Raw genomic sequence first — 22,110 nt, 5'->3', positions numbered from 1 at the left:
CCCCTAGTGGGATGGCGGCATCAGTTACATGTTGTTGGTTGGCGTGCTGCCTGGCGGCCGCTAGGATGCGCTCTTGCTCCTCAGGGTTTAGGGTGGAGGTTAGGATAACCTGAAGGTCATGCCAAGTTAATTCATAGGCCTGACCAAGGTATCTAAATTCCTTTATGTATATGGTAGGATTAGCTGAGAAATCACCTAAACGCTTCTCAATTTTGGAAAGATCGGCCAGTGAAAAAGGGACATGTACCCTGACTACCCCCTCTGCCCCAGCTACCTCTCGCAAAGGTGCTAACACTGTAGGAGGGTGTGGGGCAGGAATGAGAGCATCAGCAGGGCAGTTAGAGCGGGTGTGGGCAGAGACAGGAGAATAAAGACAGCAGGTTGGGGGCCCCAAAGGAGGCACAGGACTGAGTGGATTACTAGTAGATAAGGAAGAGGAAGGAGGAGTCTGGATGGAGGGAAGAGGAGAAGTGTAGGGCGGAAGTGAGGGAAACCCTAGGTCCTCCAGCTGGAGAGAAAGGAATGAAGACTCCTCTTTTTCGGGTTCCTGTGAGCTGGCATCCTTGGCTAGCATAACTTGTGCCAAAGAGCACCGGCTACACAGGTCGGGACCAGAGCGTAAGGCCCAAAAGCCTTGTATGTAAGTAGTTTCGGACCACTTGCCTAGCTGCTGGCAGAAATTGCTGCGGTCAGTCAGAACACTGCAGTCTAGGGTGCCCTCTGGTGGCCACTGAGACTGATTGCCTAGTTTGTATCGGGGCCACGGCACAGTGGAAAGGAAAATTAACCACTTCCTCCTAAGGTCTTGTTCGAGCTGTAAGGTTTTTAAATTGGCTAGGAGGCACCCTCAGGGGGTGCTCTTTGGAAATTTGGACTGGGAGTTTCCCATTTGTTTCCTCTTTACTTACACAATGGACACAATGGAAATGAAAGTGGATCTCTGCCTGGCTTCAAAGTGTCCTTTGGAACCAGCAGAGACAGACTGGAGGCTCTTGGAGCCAAGGTGGAGATTACCTTCAGGTGGACGTCTCCATCCTGAACTGATCACCGAGCCACGTGGTGGCTCCCAAGCCACTTGGTGGCTCAAAAGTGGGCCTCGGACCTGCACAGGATTTTCGGCCGAGGGAGGTAAAGAGGAGACAAAGGCACTTACCCCAGAGAGGCCATGAGAGTGAGGGAAGTGGGTCTCAGCTCCTGGTCCGTCCATGGCGTGGAAACAGGAGGAGGAGGCTCCTCGGACCCTGGGGTCCCTGAGGAGGGGTCTCCTCCCGGGTTCGGCACCAACTGATTTGTTTTTCTAAGACCACCAGAGCGAGCACAAAAGAACCCGCGAGTAGGCAAAGGTAGGAGCAAAACTGCAAATGTATTTTTGGTCACCTAGCTTCAGGGAAGAAGGTGGGTAGGGAGAGGTCTGTAGGCCTCCGGCAAAGGAGGCCAAGAGAGTGGCCCCGTGGACCTCTCGGATGGAGTTCCTAATGCAGTCCCGACAGGAGTGGGCGAATGGGAATTCCGTGTGAGACGCTCACTGGGAGCGGCTTTTCTAGGAGTGGGAGGGCAGTAGGCGGGGCACGGGCATGTCAGAAGCGTTCCATAGGTGCGGCCAGGTAAATCTTGGTCTCTTCGGATTGACGTACCTGGCGCATGCCCAGTTGGTGTGCACCTTCGCAGAATTTTCACGCGCGTGGGAAAAGTTGGTGATGAAGAACCCGGAAGTCCACCATCTTGCCTCCGTTTATCCAAACACTTACGTTGAGTAGTTTTAGAACCCTGTGTATGTTCAGCATGTGATGGGATATTCAGGAGCACTTTGAGGCTTACGGTCACAAAGGAAATATGTTCAGACCGAAACTGGAGAGAAACTTTCCGAGGAAATGCTTTGTGACGTGTGTATTCCACTCTCAGTGTAATTCCTCTTTTCTCACACAGCGTCGGGGAAACCCTTTTGGAGAAACAGGTACCAGGTGATATTCGGGAGCATGCTGATGCCGATGATGAAAAGGGAAATAGCCTCAGACAAAACCTGAAAAGAACTTTTCTAGGAAACTACTCTGTGATATGTGTAACCATCTCACAGAGATCAAGGTTTCCTTACGTTACACAGCTTGAAAACTGTCATGGACGGATCCACGAAGGGACTTTCAGGAGCACCCTCAGGACTATTGTGTAAAAGGATATATCTTCAGATAAAATCTGGAAAGAAGCTTTCTGTGAATCTGCTTTTCTCTATGTTTATTCTTCTCACATAGATGAAGCTTTCTTTACATTTCACAGCTTAGAAACTCCCTCGTGGATGGATTTCCAAAGGGATATTTGGGATCACTTTCAGGCCTATGGTCAAATAGGAAATATAGTCAGATAAAAGTGGAGAGAAGCTTTGTGAGAAACTGCTTGGTGATGTGTGCATTCGACTCAGGGAGTTTTAATGTTCTTCTCATAAGGCACAGTTTGAACACTGTTCCTGTAAAACCAAAAGAGTGATATTCGGAGCATATTGAAGACTATGGTAAAAAGTGAAATGCTGTCCAATAAAAAACCGAAAGAAGCACTCGAAGAATCTGCTCGCTGACATGCCCATTGTTTTCACAGGGTTAAAGCTGACTCTACATTTCCCCATTTAAAAGTCGGCCTCTGAGAGTTCTGCGAAAGGAAAGTAAGGGGCAACCAGAGGCCTGTGTCGAGCAAGGAAATATCTCCCATCGAAGTTTGGAGAGCTTTCTGCTCAACTGGTTTGTGATGTTTGTGTTCATCTCAAAGAGTTAAATCATTCGTTGGAATGAGCAGTTTGAAATCACTGCTTCTGTGGAACCTCAGAAAGGACATTTGGAGACGCTCTTTAGAATATCCTGAAAAACACATAACCTCAGAGAGAAACCAGAAGGTAGCTTTCCGTGAAACTGCTCTGTGTCACGTGAATTCCGCTCACAGAGTTCAGCTTCTCTTTTAATTGAGCAGTATCATAACACTGTTTCTGTTTAGACTGCGAAGGGATATTCAGGAGCAATTTGAGGGTTATGGTGAGAAAGGAAACGTCTTCAGATAGAAACTGGAGAGAAGCTTTCTAAGGATCTGCTTTGTGATGTGTGCATTCCACTCACAGAAATACACCTTTCATCTCCAAGAGCATTCCGGAATCCCTTTTGGAGGAAAAGCTACCAGGAGACATTCGGGAGTATAGGGATGGCTGTGGTGAAAAAGGAAATATCCTCAGACAAAACTTTTTTTTTTTTTTTTAATTTGAGCATATGTATTTATTTATTTATTTATTTATTATTTATTTATTTATTTTTTTAATTTATTTTTTTTTATTATACTTTAAGTTCTAGGGTACATGTGCATAACGTGCAGGTTACATATGTATACATGTGCCATTTTGGTGTGCTGCACCCATCAACTCGTCAGCACCCATCAATTCATCATTTATATCAGGTATAACTCCCCAATGCAATCCCTCCCCCCTCCCCCCTCCCCATGATAGGCCCCAGTGTGTGATGTTCCCCTTCCCGAGTCCAAGTGAGCTCATTGTTCAGTTCCCACCTATGAGTGAGAACATGCGGTGTTTGGTTTTCTCTTCTTGTGATAATTTGCTAAGAATGATGGTTTCCAGCTGCATCCATGTCTCTACAAAGGACGCAAACTCATCCTTTTTTATGGCTGCATAGTATTCCATGGTGTATATGTGCCACATTTTCTTAATCCAGTCTGTCACTGATGGACATTTGGGTTGATTCCAAGTCTTTGCTATTGTGAATAGTGCCGCAATAAACATACCTGTGCATGTGTCTTTGTAGTAGCATAATTTATAATCCTTTGGGTATATACCCAGTAGTGGGATGGCTGGGTCATATGGTACATCTAGTTCTAGGTCCTTGAGGAATCGCCATACTGTTTTCCATAATGGTTGAACTAGTTTACAATCCCACCAACAGTGTAAAAGTGTTCCTATTTCTCCACATCCTCTCCAACACCTGTTGTTTCCTGATTTTTTAATGATTGCCATTCTAACTGGTGTGAGATGGTATCTCATTGTGGTTTTGCTTTGCATTTCTCTGATGGCCAGTGATGATGAGCATTTTTTCATGTGTCTGTTGGCTGTATGAATGTCTTCTTTTGAGAAATGTCTGTTCATATCCTTTCCCCACTTTTGGATGGGGTTGTTTGTTTTTTTCTTGTATATTTGTTTGAGTTCTTTGTAGATTCTGGAAATGAGCCCTTTGTCAGATGAGTAGATTGCAAAAATTTTCTCCCATTCTGTAGGTTGCCTGTTCACTCTGATGGTAGTTTCTTTTGCTGTGCAGAAGCTCTTTAGTTTAATGAGATCCCATTTGTCAATTTTGGCTTTTGCTGCCGTTGCTTTTGGTGTTTTAGACATGAAGTCCTTGCCCGTGCCTATGTCCTGAATGGTACTACCTAGATTTTCTTCTAGGGTTTTGATGGTATTAGGTCTAACATTTAAGTCTCTAATCCATCTTGAATTAATCTTCGTATAAGGAGTAAGGAAAGGATCCAGTTTCAGCTTTCTACTTATGGCTAGCCAATTTTCCCAGCACCATTTATTAAATAGGGAATCCTTTCCCCATTTCTTGTTTTTGTCAGGTTTGTCAAAGATCAGATGGTTGTAGATGTGTGGCATTATTTCTGAAGGCTCCGTTCTGTTCCATTGGTCTATATCTCTGTTTTGGTACCAGTACCATGCTGTTTTGGTTACTGTAGCCTTGTAGTATAGTTTGAAGTCAGGTAGCGTGACGCCTCCAGCTTTGTCCTTTTGACTTAGGATTGTCTTGGCAATACGGGCTCTTTTTTGGTTCCATATGAACTTTAAAGCAGTTTTTTCCAATTCGGTGAAGAAACTCATTGGTAGCTTGATGGGGATGGCATTGAATCTATAAATTACCTTGGGCAGTATGGCCATTTTCACAATATTGATTCTGCCTATCCATGAGCATGGTATGTTCTTCCATTTGTTTGTGTCCTCTTTGATTTCACTGAGCAGTGGTTTGTAGTTCTCCTTGAAGAGGTCCTTTACATCCCTTGTAAGTTGGATTCCTAGGTATTTTATTCTCTTTGAAGCAATTGTGAATGGAAGTTCATTCCTGATTTGGCTCTCTGCTTGTCTGTTACTGGTGTATAAGAATGCTTGTGATTTTTGCACATTAATTTTGTATCCTGAGCCCAAAATCTTCTTAAGCAGACAAAACTTTTGAGAAGATTTCTATCAAACTGCTTCGTGTTAGATATATCTATTCATCTCGCATAGTTCAAACCTTTCTTATATTACGCAGTTTCAAAACTCCTTCATGTACGAGTCCGTGAAGGAACTTTTGGGAGCACATTCAGGCCTACGGTGAAAGAGGAGATATCTTCAGATGAAAACAGGATGGAAGCATTCAGAGAAACTACTTGTGATGTATGCATTCAGCTCAGGGAGTTATACCTCTTTTCTCACAAGGCAGTGTGTAAACACTGTTCCTGTGTAACTGAAAAAGTAATATTTTGGAGCGAATTGAGGACTATGGCAAAAGTTAAATATACTGCAATAAAATTGAGAAAGAAGCATTCCAAGAATCTGCTCTATGATACGTGCATTCACTACACAGAATTTATGCTTACTCTGTGTTGCCCAGTTTCGAAATTCTGTCTTTGAAGAATCTGTGAAGGGATATTTAGTGACGCCTGGGGGCTTGTGGTGAGCAAGGAAACATCTGCCGATGAAACCTGCTGAGTAACTTTCTGAGCAACAGCTTTGTGATGTGTGTATTCATCTCATAGAGTTAAACCGTTCTTTGTATTGAGCAGATTGAAATCACTGTTTTTGTGGAATCTGAGGACAGACATTCTGGAACAATCCTTAGAACATGGAGAAAGAAATATCCTAAGGTAAAATCCAGAAGGAAGCTTTCTGTGAGTCTACTGTGTCATCTTAATTCCTCTCGCTTAGTTAAGCCTCTCCCTACCTAGAGTAGTTTTATAACACTGTGTATGCTTAGCATGTGATGGGACATTCGGAAGCACGTTGAGGCTTATGGTGAAAAAGGAAATATGTTCAGACCAAAACTGGAGAGAAGCTTTCCGAGGAACTGCTTTGTGACGTGTGCATTCCACTTACAGTGTTATACCTCTCTTCTCATACAGCATCGGGGAAACCCTTTTGTAGAAACAGGTATCAAGTGATATTCCAAAGCATGTTGATGCCAATGATGAAAAGGGAAAAAGCCTCAGAAAAAACCTGGAAAGAAGCTTTCTAGGAAACTACTCTTTGATATGTGTATTGATCTCAAAGAAATAAAGGTTTCCTTACATTACACAGCTTGAAAACTGTCATGGATGGATCCATGTAGCAACTATTGGGAGCACAATCAGGACTATGGTGAAAAATGAAATATCTTCAGGTAAACACTGGAAAGAAGCTTTCTGTGAATCTGATTTTTTCTATGTTTATTCTTCTCACATAGATGATGCTTTCTTTATATTTCGCATCTTGGAAACTCCCTTGTGGATGAATCCACGAAGGAATATTTGGGATTACATTAGGGCCTATGGTCAAATAGGCAACAAAGTGAGATAAAAACTGGAGAGAAGCATTCTGAGAAACTGCTTGGTGATGTGTGCATTCCACACAGGGAGTTTTAATGTTCTTCTCATAAGACACAGTTTGAACACTGTTCCTGTAAAACTAAAAGAGTGATATTCGGAGGACCTTGAAGACTATGGCAAAAAGTGAAATGTCGTCCAATGAAAAAGAGAAAGAAGCACTCGAAGAAACAGCTCTCTGACAGGCCCCTTCTTTTCACAGAGTTAAAGCTAAATGTACATTTCCTAGTTTGAAAGTCGGCCTCTGAAGTTTCTGCAAAGGGGTAGTAATTGGCAACCAGAGGCCTGTGTCGAACAAGGAAATGTCTCCCATCGAAAATTGGACAGAAGCTTTCTGCACAACTTTTTTTGATGTTTGTATTCATCTCAAATAGTTAAATCATTCTTTGGATTGTGCACTTTGAAATCACTGTTTCTGTGAAATCTGAGAAAGGACATTTGGAGACGCAATTTAGAATATCCTGAGAAAGACATAACCTCAGAGAGAAACCAGAAGGAAGCTTTCTGTGAACCTGCTCTGTGTCAGGTGAATTCCCCTCACACAGTTAAGCTTCTCTTTTCACTGAGCAGTATCATAACACTGTTTTTGTTTAGACTGCGAAGGTATATTCAGGAGCGATTTGAGGGTTACGGTGAGAAAGGAAACGTCTTCAGATAGAAACTGGAGAGAAGCTTTCTGAGGACCTGCTTTGTGACGTGTGCATTCCACTCACAGAAATATACCTTTCTTCTCCTAGAGGATTCCGGAATACCTTTTGGAGAAAAAGCTACTAAGAGACATTCGGGACTGTAGGGGACAGCTATGGTGAAAAACAAAATAACCTCAGACAAAACTGGAAAGATTTCTATGAAACTGCGTCGTGTTAGATATATCTATTCATCTCACATATTTCAAACCTTTCTTATGTTTCACAGTTTGCAAACTCCGTCATGCACGAATTCGTGAAGGACATTCAAGAGCACATTAAGACCTACAGTGAAACAGGAGATATCCTCAGATAAAACGTGGATAGAAGCACTCTGAGAAACTATTTGTGATCTATACATTCCACTCAGGGATTTATACCTTTATTCTCACAAAGCAGTGTTTAAACACTGTTCCTGTGTAAACAAAAAAGTGATATTTGAGAGCACAGTGAGGACTATGGCAAATAGTGAAATATACTGAAATAAAATCTAGAAAGAAGCGTTCCAAGAATCTGCTCTCTGATATGTGCATTCACTTCATAAATTTATGCTTACTCTATGTTGCCCAATTTCGAAATTCTGTCTTTGAAGAATCTGTGAATGGATATTTAGTGACGTCCCGAGGCTTGTTGTGAGCAAGGAAACATCTTCCGATGAAACCTGCAGAGTAACATTCTGAGCAACTCCTTTGCAATGTGTGTATTCGTCTCATAGATTTAAGCCATTCTTAGGATTGAGCAGATTGAAATCACTGTTTTTGTGGAATCTGAGGATGGCCATTTGAGAACGATCCTTAGAACATGGGGAAAGAGATATCCTCAGGTAAAATCCGGAAAGAAGCTTTCTGTGAAACGACTCTGTGTCTTCTTAATTCCTCTCGCTTAGTTAAGCCTCTCCTTATGTTGAGTAGTTTTATAACCCTGTGTATGTTTACCATGTGATGGGACATTTGGGAGCACTTTGAGGCTTATGGTGAAAAAGAAAATATGTTCACCTTGAAACTGGAGAGAAACATTCTGAGAAACTACTTTGTGATGTGTACATTCCACTCAAAGTGTTATACCTCTCTTCTCATAAAGTGTAGAGGAAACCCTTTTGGAGAAACAGGTACCAAGTGATAATCGGGAGCATGTTGATGCCGATGATGAAAAGGGAAATAGCCTCAGACAAAACCTGGAAAGAAGCTTTTAGGAAACTACTCTGTGATATGTGTAATCATCTCACAGAGTAAAGGTTTCCTTACATTACACAGTTTGAAAACTGTCATGGAGGGTTCCACGAAGGCACTTTAGGAGCTCTCTCAGGACTATGGTGAAAAAGGAAATATTATCAGATAAAAACTGGAAAGAAGCGTTCTGTGAATCTGCTTTTCTGCATGTTCATTCTTCTCACATAGATGAAGCTTTCTTTACATTACGCAGCTTGGAAACTCCCTCGTGGATGATCCACGAAGCGATATTTGGGATCACATTCGGGCCTATTGTCAAATAGGAAAGATAGTCTGATAACAACTGGAGAGAAACTTTCTGAGAAACTGCTTGGTGATGCGTGCATTCCACTCAGGGAATTTTAATGTTCTTCTCATAAAGCACAGTTTGACCACTGTTCCTGTAAAACCAAATAATGATATTCGAAGCACACTGAAGACAATGGCAAAAAGTGAAATGTCGTCCAATAAAAAACAGAAAGAAGCACTCGAAGAAACTGCTCTCTGACATGCTCATTCTTTTCGTAGCATTAAAGCTTACTCGACATTTCCCAGTTTGAAAGTTGACCTGTGAGGGTTCTGCAAAGGGATAGTAAGTGGCAACTGGAGACTTGTGTCGAGCAAGGAAAGTCTCCCATCGAAAATTGGAGAGAAACTTTCTGTGCAACTCTTTTGTGATGGTTGTATTCATCAGAAAAAGTTAAATCATTTTTTGGATTGAGCAGTTTGAAATCACTGTTTCTGTGGAATCTGAGAAAGGACATTTGGGGACGCTCTTTAGAATACCCTGAAGAACAAATAACCTCAGAGAGAAACCATAAGGAAGCTTTCCGTGAACCTGCTCTGTGTCACGTGAATTCCACTCACACAGTTATGCTTCTCTTTTCACTGAGCAGTATCACGACACTTTTTTTGTTTAGACTGCAAAGTGATATTCAGGAGTGATTTGAGGGTTAGAGTGAGAAAGGAAACGTCTTCAGATAAAAACTGGAGAGAAGCTTTCTGTGGAGCTGCTTTGTGATGTGTGCATTCCACTTCCAGAAATATACCTTTCTTCTCCTAGAGGATTCCGGAATCCCTTTTGGAGAAAAAGTTACCAAGAGGCATTCAGGAGGATAGGGACGGCTATGGTGAAAAAGGAAATATCCTAAGAAAAACTGGAAAGAAGATTTATGTGAAACTGCTTCGTGTTAGATATATCTATTCATCTCGCATATTTCAAACATCTCTTATACTACGCAGCTTGGAAATTCCGTCATGCATGAATCTGCGAAAGGACATTCTGGATGACATTCAGGCCTATGGTGAAAGAGAACATATCCTCAGATAAAAACTGGAAAGGAGCTTTCTGAGAATCTACTTGTGATGTATGCATTCCGCTGAGGGCGTTATACCTCTTTTCTCACAAATCAGTGTTTAAACACGCTTCTTATGTAACCAAAAAAGTGATATTTCGGAGCACACTGAGGACTATGAAAAATAGTGAAATCTACTGCAATAAAATCGAGAAAGAAGCATTCCAAAAATATGCTCTCTGATAGGTGCATTCACTTCTCCAAATTTATTCTTGCTCTATGTTGCCCAGTTTTGAAATTCTGTCTTTGAAGAATCTGTGAAGGGATACTTATTGACGCCCAGAGGCTTGTGGTGAGCAAGGAAACATCTTCCGATGAAACCTGCAGAGTAACTTTCTGAGCAACTGCTTTGCGATGTGTGTATTCGATTCATAGATTTAAACCATTCCTTGGATTGAGCAGATTGAAATCACTGTTTTTGTGGAATCTGATTAAGGACATTTGGGAACAATCTTTAGAACATGGAGAAAGAAATATTCTCAGGTAAAATCCAGAAGGAAGTTTTCTGTGAAACTACACTGTGTCATCTTAATTCCTCTTGCTTAGTTAAGCCTCTCCTTCCATTGAGTAGTTGTATAACCCTGTGTATGTTTAGCATGTGATGGGACACTTGGGAGCACTTTGAGGCTTATGGTGAAAAAGGAAATATGTTCACCTCGAAACTGGAGAGAAATATTCCGAGAAACTACTTTGTGACGTGTACATTCCACTCACAGTGTTATACCTCTCTTCTCATAAAGCGTCGAGGAAACCCATTTGGAGAAACGTTACCAAGTGATATTCAGGAGCATGTTGATGCTGATGATGAAAAGGGAAATAGCCTCAGACAAAACCTGGAAAGAAGCTTTCTAGGAAACTACTCTGTGATATGTGTAATCATCTCACATAGATTAAAGTTTCCTTACATTGCACAGCTTGAAAACTGTCATGGACAGGTCCACGAAGGGACTTTCGGGAGTACAATCTGGACTATGGTGAAAAAATAAATATCTTCAGATAAAAACCGGAAAGAAGCTTTCTGTGAATCTGATTTTTTCTATGTTTATTCTTCTCACAGAGATGAAGCTTTCTTTACATTACGCAGCTTGGAAACTCCCTCGTGGATGGATCCACGAAGGGATATTTGGGATCACATTCGTGTCTATGATCTATTAGGAAATAGAGTCAGATAAAAACTGGAGAGAAGCTTTCTGAGAAACTGCTTGGTGATCTGTGCATTCCACTCAGGGAATTTTAATGTTCTTTTCATAACTCACAGTTTGAACACTGTTCCTGTAAAACCAAGAGTGATATACGGAGCACATTGAAGACTATGGCAAAAAGTGAAATGTCGTCAAGTAAAAAACAGAAAGAAGCACTCGAGGAAACGGCTCTCTGATATTCCCATTCTTTTCACCAGGTTAAAGCTTACTCTACATTTCGCATTTTGAACGTCGGCCTCTGAGGTTTCTGAGAAGGGATAGTAAGTGACAACCGGAAGCCTGTGTGGAGCAAGGAAATATACCCATTGAAAATTGGAGAGAAGGTTTCCACACAACGCTTTTTTAAGTTTGTATTCATCTCAGATAGTTAAATCATTCTTTGGATTGAGCAGTTTGAAATCACTGTTTCTGTGGAATCTGAGAAAGGACATTTGGAGATGCTCTTTAGAATACCCTGAAAAGAAATAACCTCACAGAGAAACCAGAAGGAAGCTTTCTGTGAACCTGCTCTGTGTAATGTGAATTCCTCTCACATATTTAAGGTTCTCTTTTCATTGAGCAGTATCATAACACTGTTTTTGTTTACTCTGAGAAGGGATATTCATGAGCACTTTGAGACACATGGCGAGAAAGGAAACACATTCAGATAGAAACTGGAGAGAAGCATTCTGAGGAGCAGCTTTGTGACATGTGCACTCCACTCACAGAAATATACCTTCCTTCTCCTAGAAGATTTTGGAATCCATTTTGGAGGAAAAGCTACCAAGAGACATTCGGGAGTATAGGGACGGCTATGGTGAAAAAGGAAATACCCTCAGACAAAACTGGAAAGAAGATTTCTGTGAAAATGCTTTGTGTTAAATATATCTATACATCTCGCATAGTGCAAACTTCCTTATATTATGCAGTTTGGAAACTCCGTCATGCACGAATCCGTGAAGGGACATTTGGGAGCACATTCAGCCCTACGGTTAAAGAGGAGATATCTTCAGATAAAAACTGGATGACTTTCTGAGAAACTACTTCTGCTGTATGCATTCCGCTCTGGGAGTTATACCTCTTTTCTCACAAGGCAGTGTTTAAACACTGTCCCTGTAACCGAAAAAGTGATATTTCGGAGCGCACTTAGGACTATGGCAAATAGTGAAATACACTGTAATAAAAGTGAGAATGAAGCGTTCCAAGAATCTACTCTCTGATATGTGCATTCACTTCACAGAATTAATGCTTACTCTATGTTGCCCAGTTTCGAAATTCTGTCTTTGAAGAATCTGTGAAGGGAAATTTAGTGACGCCCAGAGGCTTGTGGTGAGCAAGGAAACATCTTCCGATGAAACATGCAGAGTAACTTTCTGAGCAACTGCTTGCAATGTGTGTATTCGTTTCATAGATTTAAACCGTTCTTTGCATTGAGCAGATTGAAATCACGTTTTTTTTTTTTGGAATCTGAGGAAAGAAATTTGGGAACGATCCTTAGAACATGGAGAAAGAAATATCCTCAGATAAAATCCAGAAGGAAGCTTTCTGTGAAACTATTCTGTGTCGTCTTAATTCCTCTCACTCAGTTAAGCCTCTCCTTATGTTGAGTAGTTTTATAACCCTGTGCATGTTTAGCGTGTCATGGGACTTTCTGGAGCACTTAGAGGTTTATGGTATAAAAGGAAATATGTTCAGACCGAAACTGGAGAGAAGCTTCCAGAGGAACTGCTTTCTGATGTGTAGATTCCACTCGCAGAAATATATCTTTCTTCTCCTAGAGGATTCCAGAATCCCTTTTGGAGAAATAGCTTTCAAGAGACAATTGAGAGTATAGGGAGTGCAATGGTGAAAAAGGAAATATTCTCAGACAAACCTGGAAATAAGATTTTTGTGAAACTGCTTCGTGTTAGATATATATTATGCAGTTTGGAAACTCCGTCATGCACGAATCCGCGAAGGGACATTTGGGAGCACATTCAGGCCTACAGTGAAAGAGGAGATATCTTCAGATGAAAACTGGATAGAAGCTTTCTGAGAAACTACTTGTGATGTATGCATTCCACTCAGGGAGTTCTACCTCTTTTCTCAAAAGGCAGTGTTTAAACACTGTTCCTGTGTATCTGAAAAAGTGGTATTTCGGAGCACACTGAGATCTATTGCAAATAGTGAAATATACTGCAATAAAATAGAGAAAGAAGCGTTCCAAGTATCTGCCCTCTGATATGTGCATTCACTTCACAGAACTTATGCTTATTCTATGTTGCCCAGTTTGTAAATTCTGTCTTTGAAGAATCTGTGAAGGGATATTTAGTGACGCCTGGAGGCTTGTGGTGAGCAAGGAAACATCTTCCGATGAAACCTGCAGAGTAACTTTCTGAGCAACTGCTTTGTGATGTGTGTATTCGTCTCACAGATTAAAACCGTTCTTCGGATTGAGAAGATTGAAATCACTGTTTTTGTGGAATCTGAGAAAGGACATTTGGAAATGATCCTTAGAACATGGAGAAAGTAATATCCTCAGGTAAAATCTAGAAGGAAGATTTCTGTGAAACTACTCTGTGTCATCTTAATACCTCTCACTTAGTGAAGCCTCTCCTTACATTGAGTAGTTTTATACCCATGTGTATGTTTAGCATGCGATGGGACATTCAGCGTCACTTTGAGGCTTACGGTGAAAAAGGAAATATGTTCAGACTGCAACTGGAGAGAAGCATTCCGAGGAACTGCTTTGTGACATGTGCATTCCACTCATAGTGTCATACCTCTCTCTCATACAGCATTGAGGAAACCCTTTTGGAGAAAAAGGTACCAAGTGATATTCGGGAGCACGTTGATGCCGATGATGAAAAGGGAAATAGCCTCAGGCAAAAACTGGAAAGAAGCTTTCCAGGAAACTACTCTTTTATATGTGTAATCATCTCACATAGATAAAGGTTTCCTTACATTACACAGCTTGAAAACTGTCATGGACGGATCCAAGAAGGGACTTTCGGGAGCACACTCAGGACTATGGTGAAAAAGGAAATATCTTCAGATAAACACTGGAAAGAGGCTTTCTGTGAATCTGCTATTTTCTATGTTTATTTTTCTCACATAGATGAAGCTTTCATTACATTATGCAGCTTGGAAACTCCCTCGTGGATGGATCCACGAAGGGATATTTGGGATCACATTTTGGCCTATGGTCAAATAGGCAATATACTCAGATAAATACTGGAGAGAAGCTTTCTGAGAAACTGCTTGGTGGTGGGGCATTCCACTCAGGGAATTTTAATGTTCTTCTCATAAGGCACAATTTGAACACTGTTTCAGTATAACCAAAAGAGTGATATTTGGACCATATTGAAGACTGTAGCAAAAAGTGAAATGTGGTCCAATAAAGAACAGAAAGAAGCACTCGAAGAAACTCCTCTCTGACATGCCCATTCTTTTAACAGGGTTAAAGCTTACTCTACATTTCCCAGTTTGTAATTTGGCCTCTGTGGGTTCTGCGAAGGGATAGTAAGTGGAAACCAGAGGCCTGCGTCGAGCAAGGAAATGTCTCCCATCAAAAATCGGAGAGAAGCTTTCTGCACAACTCTTTTGTGATGTTTGTATTCATCTCAAACAGTTAAATCATTCTTTGGATTGAGCAGTTTGAAATCACTGTTTCTGTGGAATCTGAGAAAGGACATTTGGGGACGCTCTTTAGAATATCCTGAAAAATAAATAACCTCAGAGAGAAATCAGAAGGAAGCTTTCTGTGAACCTGCTCTGTGTCACGTGAATTTCACTCACAGAGTTAAGCTTCTCTTTTCATTGAGCAGTGTCATAACACTGTTTTTGTTCAGACAGTGAAGGAATATTCAGGAGCAATCTGAGGGTTATGGTGAGAAAAGAAACGTCTTCAGATAAAAACTGAAGAGAAGATTTCTGAGGAGCTGCTTTGTGATGTGTGCATTCCACTCAGAGAAATACACCTTTCTTCTTGTAGAGGATTCCGGAATCACTTTTGGAGAAAAAAATACCAAGAGACTTTCCGGAGTATAGGGACAGCTATGGAGAAAAAGGAAACATCCTCTGACAAAATTGGAAAGAAGATTTCTGCGAATCTGCTTCATGTTAGATATATCTATTCATCTAGCATAAATCAAACCTTTCTTATAATACACAGTTTGTAAGTTCCATCACACAAGAATCCGCGAAGGGACATTAGGGAGCACACTCAGGCCTACGGGGAAAGAGGAGATATCTTCAGATGAAAACTGGATAGAAACTTTCTGAAAAACTACTTGAGATGTATGCATTCCCCACAGCGAGTTATACGTCTTTTCTCACAAGGCAGTGTGTAAACACTGTTCTGTGTAACTGAAAAAATGATATTTCAGAGCGCACTTAACCATGGCAAATAGTGAAACATACTGAAATACAATCGAGAAAGAAGCGTTCCAATAATCTGCTCTCTGATCAGTGCATTCACTTCACAGAATTCATGCTTACTCTATGTCCCTCAGTTTGGAAATTCTGTCTTTGAAGCAACTGTGAAGTGATATTTAGTGACGCCCGGAGGCTTGTGGTGAGCAAGGAAACATCTTCCGATGAAACCTGCAGAGTTACTTTGTGAACAACTGTTTTGCGATGTGTGTATTCATCTCCTAGATTTAAACTGTTCTTTGGATAGAGCAGATTGAATTCACTGTTTTGGTGCAATCTGAGGAAGGACATTTGGGAACGATCCTTAGAACATGCTGAAAGAAGTATCCTCTGGTAAAATCCGGAAGGAAGCTTTCTGTGAAACTACTCTGTGTCGTCTTAATTCCTCTCACTTTCTGTGAACCTGCACTGTATGATGTGAATTCCGCTCACACAGTTAAGCTTCTCTTTTCATTGAGCAGTATCATAAAAACGTTTTTATTTACACTGCGAAGGGATATTCAGGAGTGATTTGAGGGTTACGGTGAGAAAGGAAACGTCTTCAGATAGATACTGGAGAGAAACTTTCTGAGGAGCTGCTTTGTGACGTGTGCATACCACTCAAAGAAATATACCTTTCTCCTCCTAGAGGATTCCGGAATCCATTTTGGGAAAAAGCTACCAAGAGACATCCGGGAGTACAGGGACAGCTATGGTGAAAAAGGAAATATCCTCAGACAAAACTGGAAAGAAGATTTCTGTGAAACTGCTTCATGTTAGATGTATCTATTCATCTCGCATTCTTCAAACCTTTCTTATATTACGCAGTTTGCAAACTCCGTCGTGCACGATTCTGCAAAAGGACTTTCGGGAGCACATTCAGACCTACGTTGAAAGAGGAGATATCTTCAGATAAAAACCTGATAGAAGGTTTCTGAGAAACTACTTGTGATGTATGCATTCTGCTCTGGGAGTTATACCTCTTTTCTCACAAGGCAGTGTTTAAACACTGCTTCTGTATTACCGTAAATGTGATATTTCAGAGCGCACTGAGGAGTATGGCAAATAGTGAAGTATACTGAAATAAAATCGAGAAAGAAGAGTTCCAAGAATCTGCACTCTGATATGTGCATTCACTTCACAGAATTTATGCTTACTCTATGTTGCCCAGTTTCGAAATTCTGTCTTTGAAGAATCTGTGAAGGGATATTTAGTGACACCCGGAGGCTTGTGGTGAGCAAGGAAACATCTTCCCATGAAACCTGGACAGTAACTCTTTGAGCAACTGCTTTGCAATGTGTGTATTCGTCTCCTAGATTTAAGCCATTCTTTGAATTGAGCAGATTGAAATCACTGTTTTTGTGGAATCTGCAGAAGGACATTTTGGAACGACCCTTAGAAATTGGAGAAAGAAATATCCTGAGATAAAATCCAGAAGGAAACTTTCTGTGAAAGCACTCTCTGTCGTCTTAATTCCTCTCGCTCGGTTAAGCCTCTCCTTACATTGAGTAGTTTCATAATTCTGTGTATGTTTAGCATGTGATGGGACATTCGGGAGCTGTTTGAGGTTCATGGTGAAAAAGGAAACATGTTCAGACTGAAACTGGAGAGAAGCTATCCGAGGGTCTGCTTTGTGACATGTGCATTCCACTCACACTGTTATACCTCTCCTTTCATGCAGCATCAGGGAAACCCTTTTGGAGAAACCGGTACCAAGTGATATTCTGGAGCATGTTGATGCCGATGATGAAAAAGGAAATAGCCACAGACAAAACCTGGAAAGAAGCTTTCTAGGAAAATACTCTGTGATATGTGTAATCATCTCACAGAGATAAAGGTTTCCTTACATTACACAGCTTGAACACTGTCATGGACGGATCCACGAAGGGACTTTCAGGAGCACAATCGGGACTATGGTGAAAAAGGAAATATCTTCAGATAAAAACTGGAAAGAAGCTTTATGTGAATCTGCTTTTTTCTATGTTTATTCTTCTCACATAGATGAAGCTTTCTTTACATTATGCTGCTTGGAAACTCCCTCGAGGATGGATCCGCGAAGGGATATTTGGGATCACATTCGGGCCTATGGTCAAATAGGAAATATTGTCAGATAAAAAGTGGAGAGAAGCTTTCTGAGAAACTGCTTGGTGATGTGAGCATTCCACTCCAGGTGTTTTAATGTACTTCTCATAAGGCACAGTTTGAACACTGGTCCTTTAAAATCAAAAGAGAGATATTCGGAGCACTTTGAAAACTATGGCAAAAAGTGAAATGTCGTCCAATAAAAAACAGAAAGAAGCACTTGGAGAAACTGCTCTCTGACATGCTCATTCTTTTCACAGGGGTAAAGCTTTCTCTACATTTCCCAGTTTGAAAGTCGGCCTCTGAGGGTTCTGCGAAGGGATAGTAAGTGGCAACCGGAAGCCTGTGTCGAGCAAGGAAATGTCTCCCATCGAAAATTGGAGAGAAGCTTTCTGCACAACTCCTTTGTGATGTTTGTATTCTTCTCAAAGAGTTAAATCATTCCTTGGATTAAGCAGTTTGAAATCACTGTTTCTGTGGAATCTGAGAAAGGACATTTGAAGACAATGTATAGAATATCCTGAAAAAGAACCTCAGAGAGGAACGAGAAGGAAGCTTTCTGTGAAACTGCTCTGTGTCACGTGAATTCCGCTCACACAGTTAAGCTTCTCTTTTCACTGAGCAGTATCATAACATTGTTTATGTTTAGACTGTGAAGGGATATTCAGGAGTGATTTGAGGGCTACGGTGAGAAAGGAAACGTCTTCAGATAGAAACTGGAGAGAAGCTTTCTGAGGATCTGCTTTATGATATGTGCATTCCAGTCACAGAAGTATACCTTTCTTCTCCTAGAGGATTCTGGAATCATTTTGGAGAAAGAGCTACCAAGAGACATTCAGGAGTGTAGGGACGGCTATGGTGAAAAAGGAAATATCCTCAGACAAACCTGGAAAGAAGATTTCTTTGAAACTGCTTCATGTTAGATATATCTATTCATCTCGCATAGGTCAAACCTTTCTTATATTACACAGTTTAGAATCTCCGTCGTGCACGGATCCACGAAGGGACATTTGGGAGCACATTGAGGCCTATGATGAAAGAGGAGATATCTTCAGATAAAAACTGGATAGAAGCTTTCTGAGAAATTTCTTGAGATGTATGCATTCCGCTCAGGGAGTTATACCTCTTTTCTCACAAGGCAGTGTTTAAACACTGTTTTTGTGGAACCGAAAATGTGGTATTTCAGAGCGCACTGTGGACTATGGCAAATAGTGAAATATTGTGAAATAAAAGCGAGAAAGAAGCGTTCCAAGAATCTGCTCTCTGACATGTGCATTCACTTCACAGAATTTATGCTTACTCTATGTTGCCCAGTTTTGAAATTCTGTCTTTGAAGAATCTATGAAGAGATATTTAGTGACGCCCGGAGGCTTGTGTTGAGCAACGAAACAACTTCCGATGAAACCTGCAGAGAAACTTTCTGAAAAACTGCTTTGTGATGTGTGTATTCATCTCCTAGATTTAAACCGTTCTTTGGTTTGAGCAGATAGAAATGAGTGTTTTTGTGGAATCTGAGGAAGGACATGTGGGAACGATCTTTAGAATATGGAGAAAGAAATATCCTCAGGTAAAATCCAGAAGGAAGCTTTCTGTGAAACTGCTCTATGTCACATGAATTCCACATTCACACAGTTAAGCTTCTCTTTTTATTGAGCAGTATCATAACACTGTTTTTGTTTAAACTACGAAGGGATATTCAGGTGCAATTTGAGGCTACAGTGAGAAAGGAAACGTCTTCAGATAGAAAGTGGAGAGAAGCTTTCTGAGGAGCTGCTTTGTGACATGTGCATTCCACTTACAGAAATATACCTTTATTCTCCTAGAGGACTCTGGAATCCCTTTTGGAGAAAAAGCAACGAAGAGACATTCGGGAGTATAGGGATGGCTATGGTGAAAAAGTAATTATCCTCAAACAAAATTGGAAAGAAGATTTCTGTGAAACTGCTTCGTGTTAGATATATCTATTCATCTTGCATAGTTCAAACCTTTCTTATATTACGCAGTTTAAGAACTTCGTCATGCACGAATCCACGAAAGGACATTTGGGAGCACGTTCAGGCCTACGGTAAAAGAGTAGATATCTTCAGATAAAAACTGGATAGAAACTTTCTGAGAAACTACTTGTGATGTATTCATTCCGTTCAGGGAGTTATATCTCTTTTCCCACCAGGAAATGTTTAAACACTGTTCCTGTGTAATGGAAAAAGTGACATTTCGAAGCGCATTGAGGACTATGGCAAATAGTGAAATATACTGAAATAAAATCGAGAAAGAAGCGTTCCAAGAATCTGCTGTCTGATATGTGCCTTCACTTCACAGAATTTATGCTTACTTTATGTTGCCCAGTTTCGAAATACTGTCTTTGAAGAATCTGTGAAGGGATATTTAGCGATGCCCAGAGGCTTGTGGTGAGCAAGGAAACATCTTCCGATGAAACTGGCAGTGTAACTTTCTGAGCAACTGCTTTGCGATGTGTGTATTTGTCTCCTAGAATTTTACCGTTCTTTGGATTGAGCAGATGGAAATCAATCTTTTTGTGGAATCTGTGGAAGGCCATTTGAGAACAATCCTAAGAACATGGAGAAAGAAATATCCTCAGGTAAAATCCAGAAGGAAGCTTTCTGTGAAACTACTCTCTGTCTTCTTAATTTCTCTTGCTTATTTAAGAATCTCCTTATGTTGAGCAGTTTTATAACCCTGTGTATGTTTAGCATGTGATGGGACTTTCGGGAGCACTTTGAAGCTTTCGGTGAGACAGGTAATATGTTCGGACCGAAACTGGAGAGAAGTTTTCCGAGGAACTGCATTGTGATGTGTGCATTCCACTCACAGTGTTACACCTCTCTTCTCATACATCGTCGGGGAAACCCTTTTGGAGAAACAGGTACCAAGCGGTATTCTGGAGCATGTTGATGCCGATGATGAAAAGGGAAATAGCCTCAGGCAAAACCTGGAAAGAAGCTTTCTAGGAAACTACTCTTTTATATGTGTAATCATCTCACATAGATAAAAGTTTCCTTATATTACACAGCTTGAAAACTGTCATGGGCGGATCCACAAAGGGACTTTCAGGAGCACACTCAGGACTATGGTGAAAAAGGAAATATCTTCAGATAAAAACTGGAAATAAGCTTTCTGTGAATCTGCTTTTTTCTATGTTTATTCTTCTCACATAGATGAAGCTTTCTTATATTACGCAGCTTGGAAACTCCCTCGAGGATGGATCCACGAAGGGATATTTGGGATCACATTCGGGCCTATGGTCAAATAGGAAATATAGTCAGATAAAAACTGGAGAGAAGCTTTCTGAGAAGCTGCTTGGTGATGTGTGCATTCCACTCATTGAGTTTCAATGTTCTTCTCATAAGGCACACTTTGAACATTCTTCCTGTAAAAATTAAAGAGTGATATTCGGAACACATTGAAGACTGGCAAAAAGTGAAATGTCGTCCAATAAAAAAGAGAAAGAAGCACTCGAAGAAACTGTTCTCTAACATGCCCATTCTTTTCACTGGGGTAAAGCTTTCTCTACATTTCCCAGTTTGAAAGTCGGCCTCTGAGGGTTCTGCGAAGGGATAGTAAGTGGCAACTGGAAGCCTGTGTCGATCAAGCAAATGCATCCCATCGAAAATTTGAGAGAAGCTCTCTGCACAACTCTCTTGTGATGTTTGTGTTCACCTCAAAGAATTACATCCTTCTTTGGATTGAGCAGTTTGAAATCACTGTTTCTTTGGAATTTGAGAAAGGATATTTGGAGATGCTCTTTAGAATACCCTGAAAAAGAAATAACCTGAGAGAGAAACCATAAGGAATCTTTCTGTGAACCTGCTCTGTGTCACGTGAATTCCGCCCACACAGTTAAGCTTCTCGTTTCATTGAGCAGTATCATAACACTGTTTTTGTTTAGTCTGTGAAGGGATATTCAGGAGCACTTTGAGGCTTATGGTGAGAAAGGAAACGTCTTCAGATAGAAACTGGAGAGAAGCTTTCTGAGGAGCTGCTTTGTGACGTGTGCATTCCACTCAAAGAAATATACCTTTCTTCTCCTATGGGATTCTGGGATCCCTTTTTCAGAATAAGCTACCAAGATACATCTGTGAGTATAGGGACGGGTATGTTGAAAATCAAATGTCCTCAGACAAAAACTGGAAAGAAGACTTCTGTGAAACTGCTTTGTGTTAGATATATTTATTTATGTCACATACTTAAAACTTTTCTTATACTACGCATTTTGGAAACTGCATCATGAGCAGATCCATGAAGGGACTTTCTAGAGCACATACAGACCTACGTTGAAAGATTACATATCTTCACATAAAAACTAGATAGAAGCTTCCTGAGAAACTACTTTGTGATGTATGCATTTAACTCAGGGAGATATACCTTTTTTTCTCACAAGGCAGTGTTTGAACACTGTTCCTGTGGAACCAAAAACGTGATATTTCGGAGCGCCCTGAGGATTATGGTGAATAGTGAAATATACTGAAATAAAATCGAGGAAGAAGCGTTCCAAGAATCTGCTCTCTGATATGTGCATTCACTTCACAGAGTTATGCTTACTCTATGTTAATGAGTATGCTTACTTAACGCTTACTCTATCATGCCCAGTTTCGAAACT

Source organism: Piliocolobus tephrosceles, chromosome 13 (assembly GCF_002776525.5).
Source record: "Piliocolobus tephrosceles isolate RC106 chromosome 13, ASM277652v3, whole genome shotgun sequence".
NCBI classification, from domain to species: domain Eukaryota; kingdom Metazoa; phylum Chordata; class Mammalia; order Primates; family Cercopithecidae; genus Piliocolobus; species Piliocolobus tephrosceles.
This window is presented reverse-complemented; position numbering follows the sequence as displayed.